Raw genomic sequence first — 13,469 nt, forward strand, 5'->3', positions numbered from 1 at the left:
TAATGGTAGCGCAATTTGCGGTACCCTTATTGGCTCTGATTTCGCTTAGCGGGTCCCGTCCATAACGCCTAGTCAGACCAGGCGTTAAAGGAGGGACCCGCTAAGGGAACTCGTAGTAGGGTGGTAAGGCATTACCGGCACCGGTTTCCATACCGGTGCCGGTAATCCCTTACCGCCCCACTCGGAATGAGGCCCATTGTCTCAATGAGCAACTCAGAAGCAGGGATGCACCCACGGGACAAGCTGTGTCACCAAAGAGGATCTCAAAATGATGCCCAGTAGACAAAGAAGAATGTCTGTGTCCTTACAGGACCCCAGAAAAGGGTCCCTTCACCCAAAGGAGCAGATTACGGAGGGTGCAAAAGGCCCAATCTCAATACCATTGGAGGGTAAGGTTAGATCGGTGGATGATTCGCCGGGAACAGCTGGCCACTTTTCAAAACAACATTGCCTGCAAAATATCATCTGAAATCGAAACAGGTAATTTATTATTGGTTAGAAGTTTTTTGTGAAATTATACGAATTCTGATGAGTATGCAGAGGATCCGTTTTAGTGATCAGCAGCTGGGAGCCCACAGTACTGTACCCTTCATGGACTCAGCGTCCATTTGACATAATGTGGATGCTGCACAGATGGGCCTATTGGAGATGCTCACGACAGTAAGCCTCGGGTTCCACGACCCAATGATGTAGTGGTACATCACCCATGTAATATTCCAAAAGGCACATTCGTACTCAGTAGGCAACCGGGTACCTCTTTTGGCCATCACTTGGCATCCAAGCACAGCCTGGAAGGGATTTATTGGTAAATGTCGTACTAGGCAGGCAGGCTCAGCGCCCCCTTAGCTCAGTGGGTTGAGCGCTCGCTGCTGCGATCTGAGCGTGATCTGCAGGTCGCAGGTTCGAATCCCAGCAAGGCCAACTCAGCCTTTCATCCTTCAACGTCGATAAACGAGTACCAATTTCGGTTGTGTGATATTGTATGTAAAATATGTGCTCTGTAAAGCGCTTTGGATGAAGGATCTATATAAATAACACAACATTATCAGTATCATTACATGTTGTATTGCCGGCTACTCAGTTGATGAAACAAACAAGCAAATGCTGAGATCAAGTAAACGGTGGCCTGTTTTGCTTTTCCATTGATGACCAGTGAGTAGTTTGACTTCTTGCAAAACAGGCTCTTTATCTTTGCGACAGCCTTATCCTCTGAGTCATTATGACTATTACCATTAAGAACCATGATCGCCAGTCTTGTGTCATCGCAATGGAGGCTGTTCCCAGCGTCTGTGTGCTTGTTGTTCTGGAAGCTGCTGGAACATGCTCGGTTACACAGCCCTTGAGGTAGAAGCACTCAGTGTACTTCAAGGTTTTCGCCTTTCAAAGCGATTCTTTCATAGTTTTCCACTTTTAATATAGTCAGAGCTCACCACACAGGATGAAAACCAAGCGGTGTGCCTGTGCTGACAATGAAAGGGACTTTCATGGATAGGCGAGTCTACATTATACCATTGTGGTGTTCGTGAAGGGGACGCGGGTTCCAGGAAATATAGCATTTGAAGTGTAGCCGAGGACAACAATGCACCATTAAAGTCTGCAAATGGTTAAAGACATAATGCGTCCTTCCCTTCTGTTAGATGGAAAAGAGGCAGTGAGCGAAGGGAAGAAAAAAAAACATCTGAGGATATCAAAAGGAAAGAAATCTTTGCCAGAAAGAAAACAGAAGTCTTGCTGAATAGTGGCTTTGCGCTAACATCTGAAAAAAAGCGGAATATTTGAACAAATACTTAAAAAAAAAATGTTTAAAGACTAGCAGCCTCAAAGTTAGCTCAGTTCATGGCAGAAATGAAAAGTACAGTTTTAGATAGCCTGCTAGTCAGATCTGAGATTATTAATATAAGCAGGGGAGAGAAAGTTAGGTTTGCAACATTAGCAATTTATGTGCACACTCACAAATCCAAACGCTGATTTTGTGGATCTATGCTGTGTCCTCGCCGGCCGCTTTAATGGAACTCTGGGTCACCGAGTCAGATTTCAGAGCTGCAGGGTGTTAGGAAGAATGTTCATATTCCTCTCTACCTTAGAGACCCCCAGCTCTTTTGCTGACCTTTGGGACTTTAAACTTTTAATTCTGTTGTTTTTCTGTGTTTATTTTCTTTGGTTATGGAGTTTTAGGTACCTCCATAGGCATCATCTTTTTATTGTTGTGTCACACAGCACCTTCAGTGCGGTGGCACTGGGATGTCCTTTGGACTTCCCAAGGTTTAAATACCTTCTCTGGGATGAACTACTGTTCCCCAGAAAATTTAAAGTTAAATTGACTTTACTAGTCTTTTTAAATTCATAGATCCAGCACACACTATCTTCCTATAGAGTGCTCGAGGGGTTACTTAGCATCCCCTATGTCTAAAAACTCTTGTAGCCGTCAAAAGCCACCCTTTCCTATTGAAATGATTGGTGGCAGTGGTTTTATAATGAACTACCATGATTTTTCCCGACCGCGAACACTGGTAGCTAAAGATTGGGGCTGCCATGTTTCTCAATATGTCAACCATGACCCCTCCGTAAAAACAGACTCCGGTCATCTTTTTTCGCCGTTTCTTTGTGGAAAGGTCCTTCTGGTGTTTAACTCTGCGTGCCAAACCAGGTGTGGTCCCTTTGTTCGTGAGCCTTTGGCGGGCTTCAGGATTGAAGTCCTTCTATGGCGTCTGAGTGTCTGGGGTGAGCAGGAAGTGAGGGAGGTGTCCGAAAATCCCTGTGCTTGGTCTCCTAGGAGACCCAAATGCACTCTGGCATGATTGGCTGGCTGACTGTCCGGCAAGGACAGCCACCCTCCTGGGTGAGTGACAGCTAGGCTGGAATGAATGGGAGAAAACTGTTTAAAAGACGAGTCTCCAGGACTGGAAGGAAGTGTCGACCACTGGAACGAAAGAACCGAAGACGAGCTGGAAGAGGACGGCTGCTGCAACCACTGGACTGTTGGTTTTCCCGGTTAAGCCCTGCTGCACCTCTGAATCGCCTGTTCTCCATTTGACAGAGAACTCCTTCAAGGACGGCTTCTTCCTTTGAGTTGGTGGGACCAATCAGCTCAGAAGACACCTGGATACATATCATTTGCTTTCGTCTAAACTAATTCTAGAAACTTTTACAAAGACTTCTCCATCTGTACAAGAACTGTTCTGTCCTATCCAAGAACACTAAACTATTGACTTTGGCCTGGCCTATTGAATTGAACTGACCCTCCTGGTACATTGAACCTTTGCATTATCTAAAATATGTGTTTTCTAACCCATTGTATAAACTTCTATCTTTTTATTCTTATTGAAAATAAGTGAAGTGCCATTTGGCTCCTTCTTCAGGAGAGTTCCAACTGTCCCTACAACTAGATTTTTGTACTGTAGTATATTGGTGTTTAATATTGAGTTGACTTCTACTAGTGAATGTTTTCTAAAAGATTGTGTAGATAAATGTTTAAGTATTTTTTACCAAGAAACCTTGAATGTAAGTGTCTACTGGAACTACTGTGATTGTGATACTTCTGTGAAATTTCCTTTACTGCTCACATTCCCTCTTCAGATAAGCCTGGCTGCTCAGCTCGCTACCAAAAGTGAGTGGTACAGATTTATACCAAAGGTTGGCTTTTGCTTACACCTGTAGTCCTAATTGTGTGTTGTGTTCCCAGAGGGTTCTGCATGCAATTCTGCCTAACACTGGTGTACACCGGTGAGAATTAAGTATAGTTGTTACATTGAGTGTGCTACTCTTACCTTTGTTCAAAATAACCATCACAAGGTTAAGCTCGACTAGAGAATCAATTGTTTTATAATGGCTAATATGGATAACTACAAATAGGAGGCCCTAGTCATTCTTACAGTAGATCAACTGAAAGATGTGTGTAAAGTTAGGAACCTGGCTGTTAAAGGAAAGAAAAATGAATTGATTGAATGATTGTTGGAACACCAAAGATTGAGAAATTGGGCTGTAACCCCCAATGTCTCACCACATGTGGATACTATTGATGAGGAAGGTAATGATGCAGAGTCTAACTCTAACATTATTGAAGAGGCAGATGAGTCAGAGGAGTCTCAGGATGTGAGCCCCACTGCCCCTCTATCTGCTCTTGGGCCTCAACCTTTAGCCACAGGGACCCTACCAGGTCCATTACTGAGTCGAGAATTTGTCTCTCTTGAAAAGATGAGACTTGAGTTAGAATTCAAAAGGCTCCAAATGCAAACTGAAAACAAACATCAAACACTCAAACTCAGAGATATTGGAATTGAATTATGCACTTGAAATGAAGAAATTGACTCTTGAAAATGGTTCTCTCCCAGAGTTTTCTAGGTCTTCCAGTCCTAAGAGGCCTTTCATGCCTAAAGAAACTGTGACTATGTATGAGGTGGAACTTGATATTTTGTATTGGTTGGCTGCTTTTGAGTATAACTATGGGATTCAGGGTTTCACAGGGAATCTGTTGATTCCTTGGCTTTTGTCTAGGCTCCCCCAGGTTGCAACTGACGCTGTAATGGAGGTGGAGGAATTTGAAAGATTGGAGTATGAAAATGTTAAGCTAGCTTTAATAGCTGGATTTGGGAAAACTCCTTCCCAGTACCCTAAGAGGTTTAGGACCCTCAAAAAGCATGATGGTATCCCTTGGGCTACCTGGGTGTGTGAATGTTTGAGAAACTTAGGTGGTTGGGTAAAGAGTTACAGGGTTAGCACCTTTGAAGGAATGGGAAATCTATTTTTGTTGGAAACTATTTTTGATGCATGCTCTCCTGAGCTGAGACAGCATTTGGCTGACTCTAAGGAACTTGATCCAAAAATGGTAGCTAGAGCAGCTGACTTATGGGTAGCCAACAGGGCCACTCATAAGGATTCTGGGGCCACTCACAAAAAGGATGAGGGGAAGCAGCACCACAGTGAGAATACAGATAAATCTAATTCCAACCCACCAGAAGAGTCCCCCAAACAACATAAGGGTAGATCCCATGGGAAACCTGGTAGGTCTAGTGAACCCTCTAGTGCCCAACCAGAGGAAGGTCAGCAGAAACCCCCATTCCAGAGAGCATTTGGTAAGTGCTATGTCTGTGGGTCTACTGACCATGTGAAAGGGGATCCCAGATGCAAGGGTAAACCTGCAGGGGTCAGCACTGCCACCTTAGCCCTCATCTCTGAGGATGAAGTACAAATGGCTAGTGCCCACTTTCACTTAGTGGCTGAAGAACCCTTGGGTGTTCAAGCCAGTGTATCCTTAAAACCCCTGGGTCTGTGTACTACACAGCATATGGATGTGTATAACTCCATCCCAGAGAACTCCAAAGGGTATTATATGGACAGTGTTCTTGTAAATGTCCAGTACACCCCTGCCAGGAGAGACACTGGGGCCAGCAGAACGGTTGTGGATTGAAGCTTTTTAAGCCTGCGGATGTTGCTAAGGCACCCAAATGTCCCACTAGATTTTCTGGAGACCCTGTCCAGTGGTTCTAGTTCTACCAGCTCTCATTCAGTGTAATAATATAACAGTGAGGATGCCTGTCAGTGTCCAGAATGAGGTGCCTGGGAAAGTCCTGTTGGGGAATAATGTAAAAACTCTAGAAGTAGTATCCAATACCCCCAGGCCTCCCAGTGAGAGGAAACAGAACCAAAACAAATTGGCAAGAGAGACAACCTTAAGAGACCACTCTGAGCCTGTGGGGCCCTCTACAGAGAACCCCACTTGAAGCCCTTGTGTTAGTCAGTTGGCCTCTAACCAAGGCAAATCTGAGGCTAGAATAGTAGGGAACTGGGAGCCCCAACCCAGCTCCATCATTGCCCATCCAGTTGTAAATTCTCTGGCCCATCCTGCTTCTGATGAAGAGGTGGATAGACAAACTGGACCACTCTCCAGGCCTGTGAGAACTGGTAATTCACAAAGCTGGTGGGAAACCAGGAAGAATAGGTCTAAGGCTAAACACCTTAAGACTGTTGGATCTTCTACTGTAGACTCCAGTATAAATTCTAGTGTTAGGAGGTAAACTTCGAAGCCAGGTAAACTAAGATCTCAGAAGAAGTGGAAGCATGTATCTTGACCACAGCCCCTCCACCCAAGATACCTGAGACCCAACCTGCTCTTGTGAGAGAGGTGGTGAGGAACCATGGAGGCCCCTCTAGATCTAAGGGATTCCTTTCTAAGGACCCCTTGAAAAATACTATTATAGGTTCAGAGGTTGTTGCAACTTCTGAGGGACTGTTAGATCAGATCCCCTATACCTTAAATAAGAAAGATGTACCAAAACAGGTTTGTAGGTCATATAGCTTACAAATGAAAACACATGATGAAAAGTGTCATAGCAAGAGTTACAAAAGGGTGCTGGTGTACTCAGCGGGCCTTTTAACTGACTTGCAACAGGAGATCCATCCTGGTGGGGATTAAATCCTCATGTCCCTTAGTCTGGGGCGGACGAGTGTTAGGAAGAATTTTCATAAAGGTGCTAATTCCTCTCTACCTTAGAGACCCCCAGCTCTTCTTTTGCTGACCTTTGGGACTTTGAACTTTTACTTATGTTGTTTTTCTGTGTTTATTTTCTTTGGTTATGGAGTTTTATCTTTTTATTGTTGTGTCACACAGCACCTTTAGTGCAGTGGCACTGGGATGTCCTTTGGACTTCCCAAGGTTTAAATACCTTCTCTGGGATGAACTACTGTTCCCCAGAGAATGTAAAGTTAAATTGACTTTAGTAGTCTTTTTAAATTCATAGACCCAGCACACACTATCTTCCTATAGAGTGCTGAAGGGGTTACTTAGCATCCCCTGTGTCTAAACACTCTTGTAGCCATCAAAAGCTACCCTTTCCTATTGAAATGGCTGGTGGCAGTGGTTTTATAACAAACTACCATGATTTTTCCCGACTGCAAACACCAGTAGCTAAAAATCCGGGCCTCCATGTTTTTCAATATGGCGCCCAAGACCCCTCTGTGAAAACAGACTCTGGTCATCTTTTTTTGCTGTTTCTTTGTGGAAAGGTCCTTCTGGTGTTTAACTCTGCATGCCAAACCAGGTTTGGTCCCTTTGTTCGTGAGCCTTTGGCGGCCTTCAGAATTGAAGTCCGCCCATGGCGTCTGAGTGTCTGGGATGGGCAGGAAGTGAGGGAGGTGCCTGAAATCCCTGTGCTTTGTCTCCTTGGAGACCCAAATGCACTCTGGCATGATTGGCCTTCTGTCTGTCCGGCAAGGACAGCCACCCTGCTGGGTGATTGACTGCTAGGCTGGAATGAATGGGAGAAAACTGTTTAAAAGGGGAGTCTCCAGGACTGGAAGGCAGAGTCGACGACTGGAACGAAAGAACCGAAGACGAGCTGGAAGAAGACGGCTGCTGCAACCACTGGACCGTTGGTTTGCCCGGTGAAGCCCTGCTGCACTTCCGAATCACCAGATCTCCATTCGACAGAGAAGCTCCTTCAAGGACTGCTTCTTCCTTTGAGTTGGTGGGACCAATCAGCTCAGAAGACACCTGGATACCATTCTCAATGCTGGTTAAGGTTTAGCCATGGAGAGGGAAACCAGTTTGTGTCTTGAAGCAACGGCTACTGAACCAAAGTCAATCCATTTTGTTTGCTCCGACGATGATCCCGCGCAGTGCGGAGTCCCCCGACGTCCCTCCTCTTGTCCCCACGACTGAGGCTCACGAACAGCGAGATCTGCAGGAACTGCCAGGAACCAACGTGTTCAGCTACATCTTTTTGCTTCACTTGAAGTTACTGTGCCATTCGGTTGAGAGATCCTAACTCTTGCGGTGAAAGTTTGTGAAACTTTCCCAACTTGCAGGCCTAATCAGCATGTGACCAAACATATAATTCGCTTTCGTCTAAACTACTTCGAGAAACTTTTACAAAGAATTCTCCATCTGTACCAGAACTGTTCTGTCCTATCCAAGAACACTAAACTATTGACTTGACTTTGGTCTGGCCTATTGAATTGAACTGACCCTCCTAGTACATTGTTCCTTTGCATTATCTAAAAGAAGTGTTTTCTAACGCATTGTACAAACTTCTGCCTTTTTATTCCTATTTAAAATAAGTGAAGTGCCATTTGGCTCCTTGTTCAGGGGAGCTCCAACTGTCCCTACAACTAAGAGTTTTGTACTGTATTATATTGGTGTTTAATATTGAGTTGATTTCTAATAGTGAATGTTTTCTAAATGATTGTGTAAATAAATGTTTAAGTGTTTTTACCAAGAAACCTTGAGTGTAAGTGTTTACTTGAACCACTGTGATTGCGTTACTTCTGTGTAACTTCCTTTACTGCTCACATTCCCTCTTGAGATAAGCCTGGCTGCTCAGCTCGCTACCAAAAGTGTGTGGTACAGATTTATATCAAAGGTTGGTTTTTGCTAACACCTGTAGTCCTATTTGTGTGTGTGGTGTTCCCAGAGGGTACAGCATGAAATTCTGCCTAACACAGGGAAAGGGAATCATCGTTTTCCTTGTGTGCCCTTTCCCTACCCTACTCCTATAGGGGGGGACACCCCATCAGCACTCTTTACCTCACATGCTTTCCTTGCCCACCCCCTTATCCCGTGTTCTGCAGGGGACACCCTTGCAACTCTCGGCCTGCTCCTTCATCTGCGCCCCGTTCCGTTCTCCCCCCTATCTCTCTCTCTCTCTCACACACACACACACACACACACACACACACACACACACACACACACACACACACACACACACACACACACACACACACACACACACACACACACACACACACACACACACACACACACACACACACACACACACACACACACACACACACACACACACACACACACACACACACACACACACACACACACACACACACACACACACACACACACACACACACACACACACACACACACACACACACACACACACACACACACACACACACACACACACACCCCCCCCCCCCCCCCTAACCCCCGGTCCCCCTCCTTACCTTGGACACCAGTATTCCGTCACAACGTTTCTGGACAGGCCGCCGTTTGACAAAGGCGGTCTGTTAAAGAAAGGTTCACTACCAAAGTGGCATGAACGGACTTCTCTCTAACATATAAATGTAAACGAAATGTAAGGTTATTGCCAGACATGGTAAAAACAAAACTTATCATTATTGCTAAAGGATTGGGATTCACAACAGCCAGGGCGATAGGCAGGATTGTATAGGGTGGGGTGGTGTCCTAGCAGCTAAGCAGGACTGCAGTTCAGGGAGGGAATGGCATACATTATATTTCCTGCTACATTTTGACTTCTGTAACACATAAAACCTCTGTTAAATAATTTTAAATCTAGAAACGTGTCTCTTTGCCTAGTACCTGACCGGATACTTGAGCCATCAAAGTCTACTGTACTGTACTCAAGTGTTTTCCTTTGCCTGCAACAATGTGAAAACCACTCTTTCACAGTTGGCCACAGCCAGCATTCGTTGGACTGGGTTCAGTCGTTTCTGCGACCAGAATCTGCTTGAAATGTTCAGAGGCGACCTGCCTGCTGCTGGTGGAACGGTGCCCAATGACATTCTTCTGTAGATAAAGGCACTGCCAAAGGCAGTCCAAAGGAGGTCACTAAACTATTTACAGGTGTATATGAAGTTGAATACAAATTCCAGGGAATGGAATGTGTTTCTTTTGCAGCATATCCCTCCATGGGATTTTGGTACTTTTCTGGTTAGGGTATCAAAAGGGCACAGGAATATGGGTGATCCTAGGTTTAGATGTATGTGCACGCAGGATGACATTTAGGGACGTTATTTGGGGGTTGCCAGGGGTAACAGCTGCGACCCCAGAGGTCTCCCTTGCTACCCCTCTTGTCTCCCTTGCTACCCCTAAAAAAAAGAAAGGAAACCTTTTCTTTTTTTTTAAATGTAAGCTTATGTGGCTCTTTGTTTCTGGAGTGGCTGGCTTTCTTATTCAGGCCTCTTAAAAAAAAACAGGGGGTTCCACAAGCGCCACACTAATTTGTCTTTCTGGAATTCTATACAATAATTGCTTGACTCATTAAAGGTTTATTTCAGGCACACTTCAGGGGGTGAGTCACTGATTTAGTCTGTTCTTAAAGACCTCAACTCAGCCTTTCATCCTTCTCAGGTTCCAAAGTGATCGCGAAAAAACCTCCATACTGGTATTGGTACCATGACTACTCAATATCCCTTGTAGAACTGTTTTTCTCAAATCATGTTATTGTATGTTGCCAGCCTGCAAAATGCCAAATTGGCCGAAATTTGCAGCAATCCGTGAGGAGAAACAAAACACAGCGGGCCTCATTAGGACCCTGGCGGTAGCCGTGCCCTTATTAAGGGCACGGCTGCCGCTGGTAATTTATTTTTACCGGGCCTATGGAATGGGCAATTACCGGGTCATGCCGACCTTGGTGGTCCCGGTAATTGCCCATTCCATGGACCCTCTAAAAATTAATCCCCATTCCCATTTGAGCCCCATAGGAGAATGGGGATGATGCTAACAACGGGCCCGTTAATAACGGGCTCGTTGTTAGCATGCTTGTCCAATCGCGGGAACCGAAAAGGACGTCTGGTAAAACCAGACGTCCAGAGCTGGTCCCGCTAGGGTACCTCATAATAGGGCGGTACAGGGTTAATAGCACCAGCACCTTTACCGGCGCCGTTAACCCCTTACCGCCCTCCTCGTAATGAGGCGCAGCGTGTTTTTAACCTACAACAACATGATTTGAGAAAAACAGTTCTGTGGGAAATATTGAGTAGTCATATACCAGTATAGAGTGTTTTTCATGGTCACTTTGGGATAAGAGGGAAATTGTATACAAAGAATGCATAATAAAGCTAAGCCCTGAGGATCACCAGTGTCAATGGGTCGATTCATGTGTGGATGGCATACAAGTATAATAAGACTTTGGACCTCATTACGAGTTTGGAGGCAGCCAGGCCCTTAATAAGGGCATGGCTGCCTCCAAACTTGGGTCCGTGGTCCCTGAATGGGGAAATACCAGGCCATTCCGACTTTGGAGGGCCCAGTATTTCCCCATTCAGGGAACCCGGACCATCCCCATTCCCATTTGAGCCCCCATAGGGCTCAATGGGAATGGGGAGCATGTTGTTCCCATCTTCATCTTGTATCCTGGCTTGCAACATTATGTGTTACTGCTGACTTCTGCAATTGTATTCGCTCTCCACTCTTGCATCGCCACTCTTTTTGACTGCTTACTCTCTTTTCTCTCCTCCTTTCCCTTCTCCCTTTCCTATCTCCTCCCCTTACTTTCTTCTATACACTTACTCTATCAGAATTGTCCCTGGACCTAATATGATAGCAACCTCGTCTGTTTCCTCCACTCTCCTGTTACTGTTTTTTTCCTCCCCACCGCCCCTCCAGCACTATCTGAAATGTCGTCAGGCCTAGTATGATAGTCGCTTGTTTTGTTCCTCCCCTCCCTTTCTGCACCCCTCTCCCTCACCTTTTGTTTTTCTCCGGCTCTACCAGAAATGTCGTCAGGCCTAGTAAGGTAGTCGCCTGTCTGTTTCCATTTCCTTCCCACTCTCCCTCTCCCTTCCTTATCTATGTCTTAGCTCTTGCACTATCTGAAATGTCGTCAGGCCGAGTACGATAGTTAATTTCACATCCTTACTTTTTATGGGCTGTAAGAATGTGGTTGTATTTTCCCTTGTTCCCTCCCTTGCCTTGAAGCGCTTTGAAACACATTGTGTATAGGCGCTATATAAATAAACGATCATATCATATCATATCAAACAACGGGCCCGTTAGTGACGGGCCCGTTGTTAGCATGCTGGTCCCCTCGCGGGACGTGCAAAGGACGTCTGGTCTGACCAGACGTCCAGAGCGGTCCTGCGAGGAGACATCTTAATGAGGCTGTACGGGGTTAACGGTGTTGGCACCTTTACTGGCGCCGTTAACCTCTTTCGGCCTCACTTGTAATGAGGCCCTTCATGTTTTGAAAACTGATCAAGAGTTGTGTCAGTTTCTTTGGACTAACTACTATAGCCAGCATACATGATTCAAGGGTGTAGGCACAAGGTCGATGGATCATACTCTATTCCTTTTTATTTTTTGGAGAGGTGCAGTAACAATGACAGCAGACAGAGATCATCTCAGATTTCTTATGAGGATCTCTGTATGTTGCCAGTGGTACTGCACATCTCCAAAAATAATGCTGCTTGCTCTACATTGCATTACAACCATTATTTTTTGGAGAGGTGCGGTACCACTGACACCACACAGAGGTCCTCATGAGAAATCTTTGAATTCTTACACGGACCTCTATATGGCATTATTTTTGGAGAGGTGCAGTAACAATGACAGCAGGAAGAGGTCCTCTCAGATTTCTTATGTGGACCACTGTACATTGTCAGTGGCACTGCACCACTCCAAAAATAATGCTTGCATTAGACGCATAATTTTTTGGAGAGGTGCAGTACCACTGACAACATACAAAGGTCCTCTCAGATTTCTTATGAGGACCTTGGTATGTGGCCAGTGGTATTGCACCCGCTACAAACATCAATGCTTGTATTGTAACAGTACCCAAAAAGGGAAACCTGCATGTAGCCCAACTTGGCCAGCTAAGTAGCCCAAATGTAGCCCAACTTTCACTGACTCTGAAATGAAAGACCACTATGCACCCTCTTTGAAATTGACAGACACACGTGACATGTTGCAGTACTCCTGAATGGGAGCAAATTAGTTAAAGAAGCCATTGCTGAATTACATTGGCGTAACGGAACAAGAAATACCATTTAGTGCATTTTGGGATTATGCCACAGCATTTCCAGTTGTCATGCCAAGCACAAACTCTATCTTCTCTGTAGCAATGGTACAGATCCACCAAAATGCAGCAAAGCCAAAAAGCTCTACGGCATGAGTGACTGATTTGTGATTGCTCATAAGCAGCTTTAAATTAGCGCTGCTCATTGCACACCATCTTTAAACTATATTGAGTGAATGCATTCCTTACAACTAACCCATTATTATCTGGCCATCATATTGTTGCTCAATAAAGAAGCTCCATCAAATGAAATAACCAAATATTGTATTCACGCAGGACCTTTGCTGCATGATTATTTTTGGTAATTATTCATTCAAACTTATTGGGGACGCTGGGTAAGAAAAGCCACGTTATGGATTTTCGAAAAAGGAATTATTCATTTGTAACTAAAGCTGCTACTGTGCTAAGTGGAACATTTGCATAGTGGCAACTTTCAAAAGTTAAATACTTTCTTATCCTTAATTATTGTATAGTTAAATGCAAATGTTGTCTGCTCCATTCCTAGTTTGTCTAATCCTACAGACACCTTTCTCAGTGACTCCATTTTGAGGGGCCACATGCCATATCTTTCTTTACATGTCCCCTAACCTTTCCTGAATAATTTATCTTTGAAATGGACCCAGTTGGGTATTAGACATTGGACTCAGAACTTACACACAAGCAAAATCCAATGCTTTCTATATATCGGCCATGTAG

This window comes from Ambystoma mexicanum, chromosome 4q (assembly GCF_040938575.1).
Source record: "Ambystoma mexicanum isolate Mex_15411 chromosome 4q, UKY_AmexF1_1, whole genome shotgun sequence".
Classification (NCBI taxonomy): Eukaryota; Metazoa; Chordata; class Amphibia; order Caudata; family Ambystomatidae; genus Ambystoma; species Ambystoma mexicanum.